The 21495-nt window shown below is 57.2% G+C and overlaps 1 long non-coding RNA gene across 1 annotated transcript; it reads right to left on the bottom strand.

Annotated features, from left to right (window-relative positions):
- Nucleotides 1–472: 472 nt before the first annotated feature.
- Nucleotides 473–3663, bottom strand: LOC140689850 (uncharacterized). The gene is made up of 3 exons (XR_012064992.1): nt 3509–3663; nt 948–2525; nt 473–853 (listed from the first exon to the last, which is right to left on the bottom strand). It is a non-coding gene; the product is annotated as an uncharacterized lncRNA (long non-coding RNA).
- Between the last annotated feature and the right edge of the window lie 17832 nt (nt 3664–21495).

The raw sequence follows: 21495 nt of genomic DNA, 5'->3' as shown, positions 1-21495 counted from the left end.
GCCTGGGACCTGAGAAGGGCTAGGAGGGTGCTCTGGCTAGGGACACACAGCAACAACATTCACCTGGGTTCTCAGCATCCCAACAGAGTCTGAGGGGGAGGGGCTTGTGGGTGACTGCAAATTTGCATTTCAGTTCCCAAATACAAATTAAACCCAGAGTTGTCATCAAAGAAAAGTTGAAGATGAGGATCAAAGTGATTCCACACTCCAGGAAAAGATGAGATTAAAGAAAGTGAATTGAACACAATTTTAAAGAGATTTTAAAAGGTGCTAATGCAGGCTAATGCAGTTAATGAAGGGTGCAAAAAGAAGCGCTGCTCAGTTAGCGTTTTCAGCTGGAAGAAGGAGAGCTTTTCGTGCCTTCCCTTGTATCAAAGCCTGGATCCCTCCTCTTACGGAAAGACAGCCGGCCTCGATTATTTTAAAAGGAAGAAGAGATTAAAAATAGATTTATGATAATTGCTTCATCCATAATAGTAATAGTTTATTTCTCTGCTCCCAAACGCAGCCTCATGACATATGGTGCATTCGGCTACCCCCAAGAAGTCTCTGAACCAGCACTGCGAGGGGTGCAGGTGAGCTTTGCCGCACCAGCGACAAGATCAGGGGAGACCCCTCTTCTCTGCACACGACGGAAAGAAGAGCGACCCCGGCGGACCCCGGAAGTCCTGGGCGTGATCTTCCGTCCCGTCCCGCTGCTGAATAGCGGTATCTATGCAGCAAACGAGGACCACGCGATCGGCCGTCCAGCGTCACCGGCGGGCAGGGACTCTGCCAGGTGGCTTCCCGGGGAAGCAGGGGCAGTGGGGACGGGGATGGTCTCCTCATGGTTCTTCCCAAGATGGAATTGAGTCTGAGAAAGTAAAAGGCAGCAACATGCACCAGGCGGATGCTTTTTTTTTCTGGGAGGGAGAGGCGGGGCATGGAGTATGGTCAGCTGGGAGTACCCGGTGCTCAGGGGTGGAACCGGATGCCGGTATCAAAGGGCAGTGGGCCAGGTGGTGGAGCCCTGGGTCTGCAAGGCAGCAGGAGGCAGAGGCTGCGTCACACACACAGTGGAGCCAGCGAGGTGCCAGAGCAGCGTCCCGGCAAACAGGGGCACTGGGGGCAGGTAGGATGCTGCGATCCCGGAAGACAGCATGGAGGAGGTGAAAGAGCAGGTGGTGGGCCCGGCAGGATGCCAGGAGGAACTGGGGGAAGGTTTCTGAGCTATCAAAGCAGTGCCCTCTTAAGGCTCCTTCACCCTCGGAGCTCAACGCCCTCACTCACGGGAGCCACCTGCGGGCAGGCAGGACGCTGAGACCCCGGAGCTGCAGGCAGGAAAGCATGAGACCCTGGTGACATTTTAGCAGAATTTGTTCAGTCTTTGTTTATTACGCATCTAACCTCAGATAATCCCACATGCATTCACTCAACAGTCACGAAATGTCAGTAGAACACAGTTCCTAATCCTCAAAAACTCAGCTGAGTTGGGGGAGACTCTGAAACAGGGAGGGATAATGTCTATAACCAGCAGGGTAAGTGAGATGGTAGAGGGGCCACGGCCAGGCTCTTTCCAAAGCACCAGGAAAGAACGCCGAACCCATTAGGGGAGGGGGCATTCAGGGAAGGCTTCCTGACAGAGGCAATGTTGGGAAAACGTTCACGGTGGGGCTCAGCACCACGCACTGGCTGCTGATCTAAACAGCGTGCAGAGCGTTTCCACGGCCTGGACTGTCCACCGGGGACCAAGTCAGGGAAGCGCAGTAACTCCCACTGCAGACGGCTTTAGGCCTCTGGCATCAGAGGTGTGGGCACCAGCCGCACGCAAACTCTTCTGGGGGCACCTGCCTCCACGGGTTACCCAGCTCCCTTGATTAAATGTCCTGCGTCCCGGAAAGAGAGGGCAGCGAGGCAGACCAGTCCCCGCCCTCGTGAGGCTTCCAACCCAGGACCCCTGCGCTAGCCTCTACTTCATTTGGTGGGGGGGGGGGCGGTGGTCAAGATTTGGGTGAATGATTTTAGGTAAAAAAGAGGAAAATTTTCAGAAGTGACTGATCGCAGTGCTGACTGGCCTTGGCCTGTTTGAAAGAACCGCCAGGCCCTGAAAGCCGAGCCAGCAAAGGGCCTTCAGGGCGCTGATTACTGGCAACACCTGGACAGGGCTCGGGGCTCAGCGGGCCATGCTTCTCAACGTGTAACCCGGGGACTCACTAGACCAGAAACCCTCTGGCTGGGGCCTGGTGGCCTGTGATGATCCTGCTGCGCACTCCAGTTTGGGAAGCACCAAACCAGACAGACGCGTGGATCCAGCTGGCGGTGAGAGTCACGGAGCCAAGGAGGCACTTTGAAGGCCTAAGGCGGGGGCGGGGGCGGGGGCGGCCATCCTCGCCTGTAGTGCTGGGCTTCAGGAGTCAGGAATAATGGCGGTGACGACAACGGTGGTGATGAAGATAAAGATGGAGACGTAAGATGCTGCTGCTGCTACCTGCTGAGCACTTCCTGTTGGCTAGGCAGCATCCACGTGCTTCTCGGTCATTCCTTACCTAGGAGGGCAGCATTGTTGTTACCCTCATTCTACAGGTGAACAAACAGAGGCACGAAGTGACTCTATTTCTTACCCCCGTTCACACAGCTCGCCAGGTGCAGAGCTGGGATTTTTACCCGGATTTGCCTCCCTCCAGGGTCCATGGGGCCGTCAACCACCAAGTTATCCAATCAGTGTCTGCAGAGCAAAAACAATTGCTCAGTGCAAACACTGGCAGGGTTTCCCAAGCCCCCACAGGGTGTGTGGTTCTAGGGGCGGACAAGCAGACACAGCTGTGGGATAGCTGACCCTCGTCATCTGCAGACTTACTCTCCTCGATTTGGGCTGTTTGCTGGCAACCCCGAAATCCCAAGTCTGTGCTCAGTGGCAGCTTCGCCGAGGTGCATGTTTAACTCCCAGGCCCTGCAGGCCAGTGTGGGGGAGCGGCCGCTCAGTGGGCGTGACCAAGGGCCTGGCTTGGGGACCCTCTTGGCTCCTGTTCCTTGTTCTTGTCTTCGGGCGCCAGGGCCACCGCAAAGTGATGGAGAGTTTGTTTCCTTTTGGGAAATGCCCCAGGAAGGAGGCCGGGAGCTCGTGCTGCGGTGCCATTCATGACTCTGGGCTTCGTGCCGACGTCAGGACGCAGCCCTCCTGTCGACAGGGTCGGCTGCGTCCTGCTGGTCTTTGCTTGTGGCAGTACTGATACGTGTGGATTTACGCTTCTCTCCAACCGCCCCAGGCACAGAAAGCTGCCCTGTCTCTCTCACCCGGCCCGGCCCTCCACTCGGGCCCTGTGTCCTCCAGCCCTCACTCGTCCCGCTGGGTGGGCGTCACACCCACCCTGCTGTCTGTGCACATCTGGGGCTGTGAGCTGCTCAAGGCAGGCCCGGTCCCAACTGCCTTTATTTCTCCCGCACGTGACACATCGAGGTGCCGTGGCAAAGTGTTCACTGAATGGATACGCGCGTTAGTTAGTGGGTTACCAGTGAAAATAATACCCACCTTCGCCTACCTGCGCAGAGAAGGTTAGTGACTGGGCCGAGGTCACACAGCCCCGAGTGCCTGAACCCCTAGTCCGGAATCGTAATGCAGCGCATCCAGCCTGATAACCGAGAACACCGGGTGAGCTCAGCACGTTCCAACCTGCCCACCGCGGCCCTTCGGCCTATGTGGTCTGGCGACAGAGCCGACGCTGACTCCCTCCTCAGCGGTGCGTCCCACGCCGGAGGGACGCAAGCGGCCCCTCGGGGCCCCGCCCCACCCGCAGACAGAAGGCAGCGCTCAGCTTTCTGCTCTGTCCTCACAAGCGGGCGTCGAAGCCACGCCCGGGGTGTCGGCGCTGAAGGAAATCGGCGCATGCCCGGGCATGTTCCCGTATGCCTGCCGGGCAGGGGACGCTGCTCCGTCTCCGGACCACGCCGATGTGGACATTTCTCCACACAACCTGCTTCTCCCCTCCCTCCGTGGGTCCTGTGAGGCCGCTTGCGTCCTGTGTCCACGTGGCTAACCCCGGGTTGAAGACACCCACTCTCACTGCAGCCCCAGCCCCACGGAACGCCGTACCCGCTCTGTGTTGTCAGCAGCCGCGCCCCGGCGGGAAATGCCTGGGACGGGGGAGATATGTTCATGTTCTCTCATCAGCTCCCAGGCTGGACTCAGACCCCTCCTTTACGTCAAGGCCACGGCTGCTTTCAGTTTCAGGTTCCCAGGGGCCGAGCCCAGGCCCAGGCGGGCGAGCAGAGGCGCGTCTCCGGCGGGACAGGCCGCCTCTCCCCGGCCACCTGGACTTTGCAAATCACCCAAACAACTCTCTCCTTCCAGGAGCCTCGTCTTTGCTGGGGGACGGGAGGCTTAAATTGGTAGCTTCCAAACACCACACACTCAAGACCAGAGAAGCCTCAAGGGGACCCGCAGTTCCACAAGCCGGCCACGTTTACTGTCATCCAGCGAGTCGTGGCGGCGTGTTCTCGTTTTGAAGCTGCTGGATGAATAGGATCTCATTGGAGCCGCTCTTAATCCATCATCTGCGCCCGCTCTTTGTCCTCTCCGGCGCAGCTCTGCGGACAGGAGCCCCCGGCCACACCCGCCGGCAGCGCTCGCGGCCTCACGCACAGCCTTCATTTCCCGCAAAGCCTGTGGCACTTAACAACAGCGAACTTGGCAAACACTGTGATTATGAAATTTCTGGCTGATATTTCCCTTGCCTTTCATTAGGGAGACAGCTAGCGTTATGTGAACCCACAAGTGCAATGGGTGGAAATGAACGCCGCGTTCATGGCTTCTGTGCAGACCTGAGTCCCAGGAAGCCTCGGCTGGCCCTGCAACAGCTAGACGCAGCCGTCTGAATCCGTGTGTGGGGCCTGAAGGTCACGCGGCCAACGCCCAGGAAGGAGGTGCGACTAGCCAATTAGGAACCTGTCCTCAGGTTTGCACTTCTGCTGTAAGAACCAGTCGCTCGTGAGTTTTCAGAATCAGCCAAGACGTTTTGTGCCACAGGAAAAGAAATACATAAGATTGATGAAATTTTAAGTGACTCACGGAATCTAAAGTTGCTTTATGTTATTGGCCACTAGTGACCCATCATCCTGGCTAAGCAAGGAAACCCTTCATTTTATTTTCCAAGCAGGGGGACAGCTGCTGTCTGACTGTCCAGGTGCTGGTCGTGTTGCCTCTCAGGCTGTGTCTCCTGCGCCAGGCAGAAGCCTGGCACCCTGGGCGAGGTAACTTGGAAAGCCCTCGTGGGGTGACTACGGAGGCCTGGGTGGGGACCGGGTGATGCGTGGAGCTGCGAGCAGCTGACTGGCAACCAGAAAAGGGCAGGAGGCAGGGCAGGGGGAGGCGAAATGGAAGCACATTCTAGGTCCACTTGGATTCTCCCTAGAGTTTGAATCTGGGCCAGAGCAACAAAAAGACTGAAAGCAGCTGGGACTCATTTGTACCGTCAGTGTCAGCAGCAATGACAGCAGTCCTTTCATCAGTTCCCATGTTTCTGAGACCCATATGCCACCCCGTGCGCGGTCCTGGTTGCAGACCCTCTGAGCTGGCTCTCCAGCCCGCCCTTCAGTTCCACGAGCTCGGCCACATCTTTCCAATAAGCTCCTTCCGCTGACATTACCCGAGTTCCTTGCACCCAAAGCTCCCTAGCAGATAAGAGCTGGAAAATGAAAGCAGGAGAGGAACAAACATCAGGACCCCAGGCCCAGTGGTCCAGGGGAGGGGCTGAATCGGAGGGGGAGACACAGCCCAGGGCTGAGGGCACGTGGAGCCAGAGGGAGCACTCCCAGCACAAGGCGGCGCCCGCCTGGAAGCCCGGACACCGTCCCAGGAGGCAGACGATACTGTTGCCGACAACTTAGACCCACGGATGGTAAAGGGTGAGTCACTGTCAGCCCTGAGGCTTCACGGTGCCAGGTACAATGTGACAGCTCTTAATCCACAAAGTGCTTATTCTAATTTTGACCAATGGCGGGAGGTCGTATTAGGAAAGTAAATATGCTTCCTGCCCTAGATGACTTGAGTGTCATTAGAAGAAAGCAGGGCACTGGGTTTGAATTATGTATTTATTCTTTAAACAAACATTGATTGAGCTCCTAGTCCCTGCAAATATCTACCCTGGGCACTGGGGACACAAGGTGGCTAAGTCACCGGCTCTGCGTCTGCGCTGAGGAAGGACACAGCACAGCAGGGCAGGCACACACCTGGGGACCGGATCACCACGGAGATCAGGGGCAGACTGCCCTGCGCTGAGAGGAGCAGGGACAGTGATGGGCGAGGCTGGCATGGGAGCTGGTCCTCGCAGGAGAGGGACGTTCTAGCTAAGGGCAACTCCAGACACAAGGGCGCGCACGCACACACAGCAGCAAGTGGGCCTGTTTGGCTGGTGCACCTTTGGTCCCAGCAGGCAGGATGGGACAGACAGGCTGACATCACACAGCGGAAGGCCAAGGTCAGCCGGGAAGCCTGGGTACTCAACAGGGAAGCCTGCACTCAACGGGGAGCCAGCAGGGACTCAGAGCCAGGGAGGAGCATGACCAAAGCAGCGACCTGTGGACAGTCTCCCGACCACAACCCACAGAGCAGGTGGGGGGGGCGTGAGGGTGGGGCAGCTGCGTGGGGACCACTGCACTGGTCCTGGCAGGGTTGTTCAACTGGGGCTGTCAGTGGGCGTCCGGAGGGAGAGAGGTGACAGCCCCTGGCAGAGGGAGGGTCGAGAGGCCCGCCCTGGAAAGAGGGGGAGGGGGAGGAGGAGCCCAGGGCGCCGCAGGGTTTGGGTCGAGATGCCTGCTAAGTTCCATTCAGGAAACACACGTTTCCTGAGCACCTGCTACGTGCACAGGTGGGGAGGGCGGGGGCAGAGAGGCACTCGTGTGGTAAATTCGGGCAAGCCCAGGCCCTGGAGGGCCCAGGGCACCGTGCTGAGGAACTGGGGCTGCCTCCTTAAGACCAGAGCTTATCAAAATGTGGTTCCCCGCTCCTGAATCTCCCCTTTAGACGCAGTGAGGGGACACTGTGCCTCTCAGCCTTCGCTGCCAGCTTACTTGAGTGACACTTGAGGATGACAGAAGGGAACTGCAACCCAGAGGAAAAGGTGTGACTGTCACTAGAGGTGGCTGCGCCCCAAGCCCTTAAGCCTTAGGACAGCTCTTCAGCGGCGTAAATCCAATCCCAGGCCACGGCCTTCACTGGGGTGGCTCCTGGCCTGGCTTCAAGGCTGCCCCCCACCCCTACCCAGGGTGAATTTAACCCCAAGACAACTGACAGAGCCGATCTATGTTTGTGTCAGAGCGAAGCGTGCGCCCGGCCAGGTTTCAGTCCAGGTAAGACACGCAAGCGCGCACAGCGCCTTCTCCCGAGGTGCTCACACAGCACCTCTGCACGGGCCAGCAGCCCAGTCAGGGCCGAGCGCTGCCAGCCCCGCTGTCCCCGTCACCACCCTCAGTGTGAAGGGCCAAAGCCAGGCCCAGCTGCCCCTTCACACAGTCTTCACTTCCTGTCTCCTGGAGCAAAAGCTCAGATCAGAACTGACACACACACACACTCAAAGACCACCAAACACGTCCCTAGGAGAGGTAACGCCCCCGTCTTGCTTCTCTCGGTTACCGCAACTTTCTGACACAGGCCCGTTCCCCTCCTAGGCAGTGAGCTCCCGAGGGCAGAAGCCAAGCCCTGTTTGCGTCTCTAGATCCACGGCTCTCAGCGTGGGTTCGGCGGTCCGCAGGATGGGTCCAGTTCAGCAAATATGTCTTTCCACCCAGCCTGTTATGTTCCACTCTGGCCATCGGTGTTTGTGGACAAGCCAGCTCCCTGGCGCTGTCTCACATCCCCCTTGAACACCAAGCTCCGCTTTCTCTCTCCCACCGTCTGACCTGTGCACGTTCTGTAATTGATTCACGGAGGGACAATGCCAGGGGCTCCCCGCTGGCTTCGTTCTCCAGGGTCCGCACGAGGTGAGGTGCTCAGCTCTCCAACAGCGGAGCTCTCTGGCGCTCCGCAGCCACGAGGGCCAGCAACACGCTTGCCCCCCTCCTGCCTGCGGTGGACCCTTGGCAGCAGATGCCCCTGAGTGAAGGGCTTGCTGGGGGCTGTGTCAGGCTTCGGCAGCCAGCCCTTCAGGGACGGCCTCAGCTCAGACAGAGGGCAGCTGCTCTGACATCACATCTCTGCCCCCGAGGACCACGCCCAGTGACTGATGGAGGAGACACGTGCAGAGAGCAGTTATCGCAGACACCTGAGGCTGCCCTCCTTCAAAGGCTTGCTTGCAAGGCCGGCCCTTGGCTGGAATCTGGGATTTGGTTTGGGGAGGGTCCCCACCACTCCCTGAGAAGAGAGGCTCATTCAGCCTAAACTGTCCAAACAGGCTTCATGCCGGACACCTGCGTTCTGCTGGGAGTCGGGAGCTGTGCTGCGGGGCAGGCGAGGTGCCTGCATGGCCGGCCCTCCCCCGTGTCCCAGAACAAGCCTTGGGCACCGGGTCTCCCGTGCTTGGCTGGTTGGCGATAGTTCCCATATGTTGTCCGTTTGCTGCTGGAGGAATTAAGCGTGTCCTGTGGGGCTCCCCCAGGAGAGGGTTCTCGGAAGCCCGTGCCTGGTGTCCTCTGTGTGCTGTTCCCTGCTCATTTTGCTTTGCATCCTTTCACTGTAGTAAGTCGTTGCTGTGAGAACCACTAAATGCTGAGTCCTGGGAGTCCTCCCAGCAAACCACTGACCGTGGGGGCCTCCAGCGCAGCGCAGAGAAGGCCGTTTTGGCTTCCGAGGGTCAGGGCTCTCTCCCTCTGGCCCCTGCTGCTTCCATCCGGTTCCTTCCACGGCGGCTGATCCCAAGTGCGTTCCCTAATTAAAGCCCCGACTGTTAAACTCTGTCTCAGAGCTTGCTTCCCCGGGAACCCAACCTTCAACAGACATAAGCGCGGCACTTCAGGGCCTGCGAGTCACCGGGCGTTTTGCGGTGTGCTGATTTCATCATCACAGCAGCCCCTGTCAGGTTCTTCCAGCCGAGGACACGGGAGCCAAGAGAAGTTACGCGCCTTGCCCAAGGTCGCACAGCGAGCGAGTGTTAGAGCTGGGACTGGATGCCGGTCGGGACGTCTCTGAAGCCTGCGGCCTCTCACCCGAACCAGGCTGCCTTTTACCTGTGGTTCTGAAGGTCCAGGATTCTTCCAGGCCTGAGGACCAGTGAGCAGCCTTCCTCCACTAAGACGTTCCAAGAAGCGTCTGGGAACCAGGCCCGGGCAGCCCCAAGTGGGAGAGGGTTCCAGCCCCAGGGAAGGAGGTGGAATGTTTCCTCTCCTCCGGAAGGACTCAGCGGAGAGGATGAATGAAGCGAACTCCTGGAAGGCGGACCCTGTGACACTCACGCCCACCTGCCCGCACACCTGCACCCTCTGGCTGGGGCCTCGGGCCCCCGGGTCTCAGAGCTCAGCCCTGGAGTCTGTGCCAGGGACAGGAGCCACCGGGGTCTCATCGCCCCTCACAGCAGCCGCAGGAGCACCCACAGGGAGTGATGGCGCTGAGAGGAACTTGGCTCCCGGCAGCAGAGGGGCTGCCATTCCACAGAGGCAGCCAGGCCAGCTGTCAGCTCCAGAGAAGGTGGGGCTGCAGGAAGATGCGACAGACGGAGTCCCGGGGAGCGCGTGAACCCCGTCTGTCCGTGGCAGGTGGGGGAGAGACGCGCTCCCCCAGTCAGGCGTGGGTTCCAAAGCCACACAGGGGCCGTGCTGTCAAGCTCTGTTCCACAGAGGCTGGAGGCCCGAGGAGGGTTTTGCGGTGCCCCAGGGTGCGGGGAAGCTGGTTGCCACCCTCTGCCTCCTCCCCGCTGCTCGCGGACCAGCCCCGCCTCTGTGCACTCGGTGTCACCAGCCCCGGGGCGGGGAGACTCCCCAAGTCCCCAGGCCGACAGCCCGAGAAGCCAGGAGCTGTCCCAGGTTCAGGGAGGCCCTAGAGCCGCCACCACCAGGGTCTTCCCCGCTGCGGCCTCCTGCCCCAGGGCTCTGTCCTCACTTCCCGCCGAGCCACTGGGAACAGCAGAAGTGGCCCCTTCCTCTGTTCCACAAAGTACACAAGTAAGTGAGCAAAGAGACGCACAAATCAGTCGTGCGCGCAACTGAGCTCACTGACTTCTCGGATCTGCTGGTTCTGAGGTGCGGGGGTCCCACACCACAGACCTGACCTCTCTTTCCTGTCCCCTCGGGCCCTCTGCCCACCTGCTCACCGGCCGGTGCTTCCTCACAACCTCCGTGGGCTCCCCTCTCACACCCCCTTCCCGCCTCTCTCTCCCCTCACCCTCCCCGCTCCTCTCAGGAGCAGCAGGAGTCCTCCCTCTCCGCGTTCAAGCCACGTTCCTGCCACATTCGAGCAGCGTCGTGTGTGAGCATCTGCCGCTGAAGGAACCACCTGGCATTGTTCCTTCCCACCCAGCCCCTTTATCAATATATTTTTTTCTTTTTTTAATGTATAAAAAAACACACATCTGTGTGCAGTTGAATTCTACGTTAAGATTGCACGTGAAGCTGGAAAGTCCTTGCGTTTTTTGAAGCCAGCACAGGAGAAGCTGACGGTAGACCTGTTTACCCAGTTTTAGAGATGAGGCTCCAGCAGCTCAGAGAGGCTAAGTGCTTTCCCCAACGTCACACAGGTGACGGATCGGAGGAGGTGCCAGGGCTGCTGCCCCAGCCCTGCCGGCGTTGTGGTCTGAGGTGACGCTTGGGAGTCAACCCCCTTCCCCCCTCACCACGCCTGGGGTAGGGTCGGTGATTTATCCAGAACAGTTTATTCTCTAAAAACAACCCGGTTCTTCTATCTGCGCTCATCCCAGCCGCCTTCCGTCTTTGACAACAAGGAGCGGAACATCCTTGTCCGGCCTCTAGGGCTCCCTGGGACTAAGCTGCGTGTTCACAAGGCTGGGGACAAATGCCCCTGCCCGGCTCCTGTAGTGTGAGAGCGGGAGCAAGGAGGCCAGAGGCCAGGGAGCCCGCAGCCAGAGCGGGGCCGGCCCCGAGAACCCACAGCCCAGCTGTCTGCAGTTTAGAGGTAGGGACACTCAGGCCCAGCGTTGTAGCAACACAGGCTGGACTTGAGCTGAGGATTCCAGGAATGTATAAGCTCCTGTGTGTCCCAGCCTGCTCGGGTCCTTCCTAGCACCCTGTTCTCTGCAGGTCAGGGGCGGAAGCATTGCCACATATGGGGCGATGGGAAAGGCCACCCTGCTGTCCAAGCCTGATGGAGACGCCCGACTGTCTGAAGACCAGACCAGCCCCTTCCATTTCTCCCACCAGCCCCACTACTTCCCCACCACAGCTTTCTCTTCAGGGGGCCTATGCAAGCATCCCTCGTGACCAGTGTTAGCCTGGAGGGCACAGGCAGAGGGACGCGCCCCACCAAATGCCTGTAGAAAGTGGGGGAGCTCAGCAAGCACAGCTGGGACAATTTAACCAAAGGCGCGCAAGGCTTCTGCACTGAAAACTACAAACGTTGCTGAAAGCAATTAAAGAAGATAAATGGGAAGACACCCTGCGTTTTTGGAACAGAAGACAATGTAGTTAAGATTGCAATGCGCCCCAGCAGATCCACGATTCAAAGCAATCCATACTAAACTTTCAGCTGCCTTTTTTTTTTCCCAAGAAATAGACAGGATGATCCTAAAATCCACATGCACGTGTAAGGGACCCAGAATAGCCAAGACAACCTGAAAACAGAAGGAGCAAAGTGAAGGACTCACACATCGATTTCAAAACCTATCACAGGGTGGCGGAAATGGGGAGATACTGGCCAAAGGACAAACTTCCAGTTATAAGATGAATCCGTTCTGGGGATCTAGGGTACAGCATGGTGACCATAGTTAATAATTCTATATTATACACTTGGAAGTTGCTAAAAGATTAGATCTCAAATGTTTTCACCACACACACACACACACACACACACACACTCACACACACAGAAACGTAACTGTATGAGGTGGAGGAGGCATTAACTAACCCGTATCAAATCATTGCCTTGTATGTCTTAAACTTACACAATGTGATTATGTCAATTATGTATCCATAAAGCTGGAAACAATTTTTTTAATTTTTGAAAACTTACTGCAAAGCGACAGCAATCATGACAGTTAGGTGCCGGGATAAGGATGGACCTGCAGACCAGTGGGACAGAACTGAGAGTCCAAAAATAACCCCACACATCTACAGCCCATTCATTTCAACAAGGATGCCAAGGTGATCTGATGAAGGAAAAAAAGCTATTTCTACACTTGGTGCTGAAACACCTGAAAATCCACATGCAAAATAATGGTTCAGACCTTTACATCACATGCAAAAGGTAACTCAGACCGGATCACACGTCTCAACGTAAGAGCTAAAACCAGCAAATTCGTAGGCGAGATCTTTGTGCTCTTGGATTGGGAGATGGTTTCTCAGATGTGACGCCCTAAAGCACAAGCAAGAAAAGAAAAAAAGATACATTAGACTTCTTCAAAATTTAAAACCCTTTTGTGTATCAAAGGACACTTCAAAAGTGGAAAAAACAATCCACAGAATGGGAGGGAATGTTTGCAAATTATGCACGTGATGAGGGCTCTTTCTCTAGAATATGCGAAGAACATTTACGTAACTCAACAGTAAAGGACAACCCAGCTACAAGTGGGCTAACAATACGGATAGACGCTCTCCAGAGAAGGCACGCGGATGGCCACTCAGCACATGAAGATGCTCAGTATCACGTGTCATCAGGGAAATGCAAATTAAAACCACAGTGAGACACCACTCCACACTAGGATGGCCAGATGCAAAAAGATGGGGGTGGGGAGACGTTGGAATCCTTACGCAATGCTGGTGGGAATCTAAAACGGTCCAGCCACAGTGGAAAACAGTTTGACCTTTCGCCAAAATGTTGCATACAGAGTTACCACATTTAATAGTTCTTCATAAGCGAGAACATTCTTGGGCTCAGCGCCTGGGGGTGTGACTGGGACGAAGCAGAAGTCGGAGGAAGCGGCGAAGCTGGGACGCAGGCCCAGGGGCAGGACCCGGCTAAGCCCGGGGCGCTCTGGAGCCAGAGAGGCCCATCGGCGGTGTCCTGCACTGGACCAGGGGAGCCGCACTTTGCACCCCAGGTGTGCCAGTCATCAGATGGGGCACGCACCTGGGAGGCCGTGACCGTGGGCAGACAGCCCTCCGCAGCTAGGACAGTCCCCAGAGGCGCTGGCAGCCACGGGCGGCCTGCTGACCTCCCTCCCAAGCCAAGGCAAGGCCTTCCTTGCTGGGGGGTCAGGGCAGTGCGTCTGCCGGGCCGGGAGGGGTCTGTCATTCAGGGAGCAGAAGCAGCCATGGGAGGGGTAGGGGTGGGGAAGGGACGAGCATTGAGGGGACAAGGACGTGGCGATGACAGATGACTGGAGACCTGCTCTTTGAGCGTGGTGCTGGGGAAAGGGTGCTGCTCACTGTCTCTGGGAGGCCTAGGGGCGCCTGCCGTGAGCTGGCACTGTGTCCAGCCTGGTCAGCAGGTACGGGGTTGGCACCCCAGCAAGGCTGGCGGGAGCTGTGCTGCGGCCGGAGCGCCCGTGGTCACGGCGCTAGGCACTCAGTGACCCCCAACACGGCAGTGAGACTGCCAGGTGTGCTGGTTGGCGGTGAGTGTGTGTGTGTGCGTGCACGCACGTGCGTGCATGTGCGTGTGTATGGTGGGGGTGGGTCCTGCCTCTCTGGACAGAGCTGGTTAATCCATCCAGGGAAGCTCTGAGCTGACTCCTGGGTAAAGAACCTGAAGGCAGGCCAGGTGTGTGAGTGAGCCCAGGCCCGGGGGCGGGGTGGCAGCACCATCCCCCAGGGAACGCTGGCAAAGCCAGCAGTAGCCCAGAGCCCGCGGGTGGTGGGGGGTGACGCTCAGGCTGCAGCCCAGGCTCGTTAGCTGTGTGACCCGGGGCAAGTTCCTTGACTTACCTGGCCTTGGCCTCCTCCACAGTTAAGTGAGGGGAAACCTAGACGGCCCCGCAGGTGCGTTCAGAGCGGATCCCTGGGACGCCGCCCACCTAGCAGGAAACCAGCCGGGCTGGGGAGCTTCTGAGATCTGTGCTCCCCTCCACCCAAAGGCCCAGAAGGCAGTCCTGGGCCTCCCAGTATGCTCACCGCGTCTGAGCCCCCCACACCCCACCGTTCCCACTCTCTCGGGCTCTAACTGCAAATTGGTTCACGTGACGAACACAAGCTGCCCAAATCACTCATAGGACGGCTCGAGAAAAAGCAATTAAATGCTTTCTTAATTGTAGGATGGCAAGAGGTTAATGAGTTACTATAAAAACCAGTTCCTGCCATCTGGTGGCTGTCACCAAGGCCCACAGGCAGGGAGCGATCCCAATTCGTAAGACAGGAGGGCGGGATCACTCCAAGTCAGGAGGAGGGCTGGGGGGTCCAGGGCCGAGGCGGGGGCCTGGAGCTGCGGAGCCCGGTGCGGCCCAGCCGGCCCCCAGACGTGCCCGGGCTGCACGGAGCTTCCGGACCAAGTGGGAGGGAGACCAGACGGGGAGCCAAAATCACTCATCAGCTCCAATTCAGGTCTTCTCCGGGATGTGATGCGGCACTAGTGAGGGACGGCCGACAGCCACTTGCTCAGCGCCAGCCAGGAGGAGAGGAGAGAAGAGTGACAGATGAGAGAGAGGCTGGCCAGGCGGAGGCAGGGACGCAGAGACAAAGAGGCGCAGCCCAGCCCCACGGACAGAGGCAGAGAGAAGGTATGAGCGGGGGGGGGCCACGAGGTGAACTGACCCGCACGGACCGGCTGGGAGCGTGCGAGGCGGGTGGAGGGGCAGGCCCATCTCTAGAGTCAGAGACGGGGAAGAACCTTTGAGGGTTCGGCTTTGTTCCGGGCAAACGCGTTGTTCAGCTCCCAGGAGTCAAGGAGAGTGGACTTTCTCCCTTGGAGGATGTGAAGAGGAGGCTTCCGGCAGGGCCAGACTTAGCTCTGCCCCTGACCACCACACACATGTACATACCTCATATATGTGCACACGCACACGCACACGCACACGCACACACCCCACCCCGGGCACAGCCAGGGCTCGCAGGCGGGGAGCCACTTCTCCCTTCATGGAGGAAGTCACGGGTCTTGGGCTGTGTCTCCCCTCGGCTCTGGTCCCGGAGGTCCCATCGGCAGCCCGAGCCTGGAAGCAGGCCTGGTTTCCTGGCGCAGAGAGAAGGGAACCCGGGGAAACCCGCAGACCCCAGGGGACACCCGGCCTGAGACCCTGGGAGGCTGAGCTCCCTGCGGTGCTCTCTGCCGTCTTCCCGGACCTGGCTGGGAAATACGGAGGCCACCCCGCACTCTTCCAGGATAGGACCCTGAGACACGCACTTCCCAGGATTCTGGAAGCTTCCCCTCCCAGAGCTGGTTCTAAATGGCCACAGCAACAACACAAGCCCCTCTTCTGGCTGTCTCCCCCTGCACCGTCACTGCCCGCCACCTTTGAGGACCACAGCAGCTTACGCCTCGCCACGGAGGGTCAGGGTCTCAGCTTAAAAAAAAACCTACAGCCCAAACTAAAACAATCAAACAAACCGACAGGGCTCTAAAGCTGGAAGATGCCAGCATCTCCACGCCGCGCATTGTTTTGAGTCTTGATGTTCCTTCTCTCTCCTACTCCGGTGCCATTTGCCGGCCCATTTTTCAGAAGACTCTGCACCTGTGGAACCAGAGACACCAGGAGACGCCCCACTAATCCATCCATCATTCTAGGGCCCAGAGAGTCTCCTGAAATCTCTAGGGGAGTTTAGGGAAGAGATTACTGGTGTTCCAGGGTAAAATTAGAGTTTGAAATCCCTTGTCTACACTTGGAGCCCAGCTCGCACCAGAGCTGACCATACTGCCCCTCTTATTTCCAACAGTAAACAATATACCAGCGTCCCAAGCCTGTCTCTCGCGGGCCCCACCCAGCCAGCTGGTGGTCCTCTGCGTCTCCCAGCAGCGGTCTGCCAGGTCTATGGGAAGCCTCCCCAATTCCGGTCTGGGCAGCAGCCAGGCTCCAGCAGCCGCACAGCCGCAGTGCCGCCCAGCGCCGCCCGGGAGCCGGCAGGGCATCAGCGGGGTGTCCTCACAGGCCTGGATCTGGGGCGTGACACGGCCTGCGGCCCTGCCTTTGGTCCCGGTGCCTTTGGAAGCTCTCAATGTTCCTCTTCCTGATGATTCTGTAAGCCGTCCACCTGCTCTTCTGCTTTAAGAGAAAAAGAGCGTGCAGGCACACACAGGAGAGAGAGACGCGCACACACGAAGATAGCGGAACAGGGACAAAGAGACAGAAAGAGGCAGAGAATGAAAATCCTCTAACCCTTGGAACTGTCGTTGAGTCACGGGCCCGGGTCTGTCCGTCTCCTGCTTCCTCTGGGCTGAGCCTGGAGGCTCCAGGCTCCCAGTCTGGTCCCAAGGCTTCAAACCGTGCCTCTCGCGGGCTGGACCAGATACCCGGTGCCTCGTCATCAGCCACCCTCTTCCTGCCCGCCCCCCACCCTCCTGCGACACACGTGCACACCCCCCACCACACAACGCCTTCCCCTCGAGTTCCACTCTGCATTTTCCAAGTCATTGCTGGAAGGTGCCACGTCCCCTCCTCCAGCTGCTGGTCTGTTTGGGTCCAGTCCTTCTCAAGGCTGCAGGGCCGGAGGTGGGGAGGCGGCCAGCGTTCAGAGTCTGAGCTGTTACAAGGAGTCAGATCAAACGCCGTAGAAGTTTACCCCGTGACTTTAGAGTGCATAAAATCAACCCCCCAAACGTTAGCCCGAAGGCTTTTCTACAACTTAGCACTCGAGAGGGGGTTTCCAGCCCCGTGCGGTGTCTGCCCAGCCGCGGAGCACCGCCAAGCCATTTGATGCCCCTGAGTTCTGTCTGAGCCACCACCTAATTTTCCTCTCCAGGGCCAGCCGGGCGCTGCTTTGTTAAGACCGGTAACTCAGTGTCCCTTTGAATGAGTGAATCAGAGGAAGGAGCTCAGGTTGTGAACGTCTCGGTGAATTTCAATACGCTCAGCCCCGTGAGAAAACACTTCAACAGAACAAACCACCAGAGGGTAACTCTAAAGCAAAACACAGGCAAATGCAAGGCTGAGGGAACGCTCTGCGCGCACTCAGCGTCCGGGAGCTCCGGGTGAAGGGCAGGCTGCTGCTGGAAGGTGGCGTCAGAACGGGTGTGTCCCCCAGGTCCACCTGCCGCAGGGGCTCGCTCCGGGGAGCTGCTGCCACCCCCCTCACGGCATCACCCCAACCAGCCCACCACGACTGCCGGGCCCACCCTGAAGCCGGCCAGACACCCGGCGATGGCTCACCTGGACGTGGCTCCCTCCCTGCGATTCTCGGGGGCAGCAGTTGAGAGCGTGGGCCCTGGAGTGAGAAGGCTTAAGGTTTGAGTCCCGGCCTCACTGCTTGCCCTCTCTGGGCTCCAGTTTAAAACGGGAATAAGGGGAGGGTAATGGATCGGGGTGGAGCACGTACCTGGCATGCCTGAGGTCCTGGGTTCAGCCCCCCAAACCTCCATTAGAAGGAAAGAAAGAAAAAGAAAATGAGAATAGTTAACAGTAACTGTAACAGTATTCTTGAGACGGTTAGATAAACTGACTCGTATGAAGGAGTATCCGTCTGGGCTCAGCCAAAGAAACAACCAGCAGGAGACATACACTCGGAAGTTTGTTGCAGGGAACTGGCTCCTGCGATTGTGGGGACGCCAGGTCTGTCGCTCAGTGAAGTTCAGCTGCTATTTTTTTAGCATTCTAAAGCGTCTTCTGCGAAGTTGACACAATGAGTCAAGTCTCTCCCCCTTTTAGCCTCCATCTTACATGGTCCACAGCATCCTCTTCCTCACTTCCAAATCTTCTTCCAAAGAAGGCAGAAGACTCACCCCAAGGAACCGAGAGGAAGAGGACGCTTTGAGCCGTCCTCTCGGCAGGCCCTGCTGGGGCACCGGGAGGACGAGCAGGGAAGTGGGCCTGGAGCCACGCGCAGGTCTGGACTGTCGGCGCTACGATCAAGGGGGACGTGGGGAGTTCTATGACACGGCACGCACTTCACAGCAGGATGAGAAGCAGGGTAGCCTTCTGCCGTTCCCCGAAGCCAATCCACGGCCCCAGCGACACGGGGCGGTGCAGGGGCCCCAGCCTGCTCTGAGCCCCAGCACAGAGGAGGCACTTTGCCACCTGTCAGGCGCTGCGTCAGCGTTAGTTGTTCTGTTCTAACCTGACTCCTCCCGGCCCCTCGGCAACGCAGAGCCCTGGAGAGGCCTGGGCTGGCTGTCCCCGCCTGACCTTGGAGAAAGCTGCCTCCCTCCTGGAAGGGGAGCCCGCGGGCTAAGGAGCCCCCAGAGGTGGGGCCCCGGAGCCCCGCCCCTCCTGCTACCAGACTGACCGGAGCGCAGCGTGGAGACGGGGGCGGGGTGGCCCTTGGTCCGCTGATGTGTCCGCTGCACCGCAGGATGCTAGCAGCCTCCTCGCCCGCTCCTTCCTAGGTGCCGGTAGCACCCACTTTCCAGTGATAACAACTAAAGTGTCTCCAGACTTCGCCAAATGTCCCTGGGGAACAAAATCGCCCCCAGGTGAGAACTGCTGGTTGAGACCTGTCTAAGCTGCTTGGCGGGCTCGCTGGGCCCCACGGCCCGCCGCGCACCGCTCTCCGGCCCGGCGCCGGCCTCCGCTCTGCGCGCACCGGACAGACCGCGGAGCCCAGGGGCCCGCCGTGCCCAGGGCCCCCTCCTGAGCCAGGCGGCTGGAGGACTTGTGACCCTGCGCCTCCGGCTGCCAGCACATGGACAGACTCTCCGTCCTGGACTAGCCCCTGTGATGCCCCTCAGTTGGATCGAGACTCTTCGACTTCACGGCGACTCTCCCTCCGTGACCAGGTTCTCTCTGCGTTTGGGAAACTGCAGGAGGACGTCAGGGAAACAGGATGCCGGGAAGAACACAGAGAAGTAAGCATAGCACGGCCCACGGTGCGCTCGGCCCAGCTCCCAGGAGATGACCAGGAGGTGACCAGCTCACGCTCCCAGCTCCGTAATTCCACCTTCTCCGCAGTGACGACGTAGAACCTTTTAAATTATTTTTAAAGCCTTTAGTTAAAGTAATGTATCTACTGCTAAATAATAACTATCAAAGGCTGCATTTCCCAAACGGGGGTTTTTCATTTCTGGTGTGAACTGGACGTGTTATTTTTCTCAAGGATGTATTTTTGTTACCAGACGGGGCCACTTTTATTTCATTCAAGTCAAGTGGGCATGGGTAATAAAACAAAAATAAAAACAGAGGGGAACAGAGCGGCTAGTTTTATTTTTTTAATCCCATCATTTTGGGGGAAGAAAATAGATCAACTTTCTCTCGCTGCCCCTTCAGCCACTCCCATCAAATTACTCTTTCTATAATGATTGTAATGCAGACGTACGTATAAATGTATACATCATATACACGGTCACATGTATTTTCGCCAAAATGTGGTTAAGCTACATCTTCGGCAACTTGGTTTTTTGTCACTTAGCACAACTTTTGTCAGTGACCCCCTTCCTGCTGGGTTCCACAGGCAACTCACTTCTTGGTTCCAATACCAGCTCTGACTTCTCCCAGCTGTGTGATGTTGTGGAAGTTAATAACCTCTCTGTGCCTCTTCCGCAACGTGTAGATAATGACAACATCGCCTACTTTACAAAGTGTGGAGTGAGTTAAATGAGATCATGTGCTCAGAAAAATGGCAAGTGCTCAGAAAAAAAAGTTCCCTCTTTACCTGGATCTCCGTTGTCTGTGAAGAGTTGAGGACAACTCCACGGCACGGCTACCCCATGCTCTGCCGTGGAAATCTAACTTCTACGAGTGTTTTCTCTCGTAAGCCACGGTACAGTGAATGCCCCTGTACTTACGTCTTTACTCATTCGTGCCACGATTTTGGAAGATAAATCTGTAGGGGAGAGATGGCTGGGTTACTCAGTGAAGGCGTTTTAAGTTCATGTACCTATTGACAAATGACCCTCAAAAAGGTCGTAGGGATTTTTATTCCTACCGACAGCAGGTGCGAGCTCATTTCTTTACTCTCTCCAGTTCTGAAGGTTACCGATCTTTTTGATTAGTGGGCAAAGATAAAGGCACAGCCACAGTGTCGTTTTCATTCAAGTTTCTTTAGTTATTATTGAGGTCAAATACCTTTCTTCTTTCAGTTTTAGAGGTCAAATAATTTTTAAGTTTTCCCCATCTGCGCAGTGCGTGTGCCTGCATAGCTCAGCGTGCGCAGTGCGTGTGTGTGTGCTCGACTTGGAGGGGCACTTGCTGTGCTGCAGCATTTACAGTTTGCCCGCTTAGACTGTGTGAGTAACACTTTCTCCCAGGCTGTCATGTACGTATTTATGCTTTGGTTTATTTATGCTTTTCATGTGGAGCTTTTCGTGGTAGAGTTCTGTTTTGCTTTTTTAATTTTTAGGTGGTCCAATCTGCCAAATTTTTCTTTTTTGGCTTCAGGGTTTGGCGCCAGACTTAGAAAGGCCTTCCCCACCCCGAGATGTAGAGACAAAAAGATGGAGACTGAGTTACCGACTTCTGCCCCACCTGGCCTGTGAGGCTACCTGTGTGAGACTGTCTGTAAGGCTGTACCGGAGAAGGATGACGGCTCGGATTGTCTGTAAAACTAAACAGTCTTACGTGTGTACACACCTCCATTGTCTTCCAATTTGTTAGCATTTTATATTTAATGCACAGAGCTTTTGTCCATCTGGAATTTGTCACCGTACACGGTGTGAAGTCGGTACCTAATTTTATCCTATTGCAAACGGCTAGTGATTTGTGCTGTGGTTCAAAGTGTCCTTGACCTCCAAGTGGCTCACCTGAAGGACGAAGGCTCAGTACGGCCTGGAAGAGGGGCTGGGAAGGGAGTGGTCTCTCCTCCCCTCTGCCCACCCTCCCTCCGCAGGTATTGCCCTCAGAGGCGACAGCAGGTGTCAGAGAGGCTCTCCCGCTCAGAGAGCAGGGGCCAGGCGGGTGACCGGCTGCCGAGGGGACCAGGAACACTCCATCACTGAGCGCGGCATTATGGGAACGTCAGCGCCTGAGCTACGATTACCCCTGGGACCACGGCAACTTACGTGCCCAGAGAAATCACTTTCCTGGAAGATGTATTTCAGGCAGCGTGGAGGCTCCAGTGACTCTTATATCATCTGTTCCCAGGTTTCTGTGAATTTACACATGCTGGTTCCCACAACAGAAAGAAATCTAATTATTGGTGGAATAACTTACAGGTAAGGGGACCTCCAGTGTGCACCCACCCTGGCTGTAAATCCTCAGAGCTGGATTCCCGGGAAAATGGCCTGGTGCTCAGACCAGGTCGCCTCGCAGGGCTGGCTCCCTTCCTCCCCCAGGTGCGGGCAGGAGAGCAGGTGGGCGAGAGAGGAACCGCGGGTATTCAGGGCCTGGAGAATGCAAAGAACATCGAAATGCCTGGGTTCTTCCTTCTGCCAATCACCAGGATGACTTCCGCCTCTGTTGAATGTCTCTC

Source organism: Vicugna pacos, chromosome 27, assembly GCF_048564905.1.
Source record: "Vicugna pacos chromosome 27, VicPac4, whole genome shotgun sequence".
In the NCBI taxonomy this organism is placed as follows: domain Eukaryota; kingdom Metazoa; phylum Chordata; class Mammalia; order Artiodactyla; family Camelidae; genus Vicugna; species Vicugna pacos.
The sequence above is the reverse complement of the archived record's forward strand: the minus strand, read 5'-3'. Positions and strand labels throughout refer to the sequence as shown.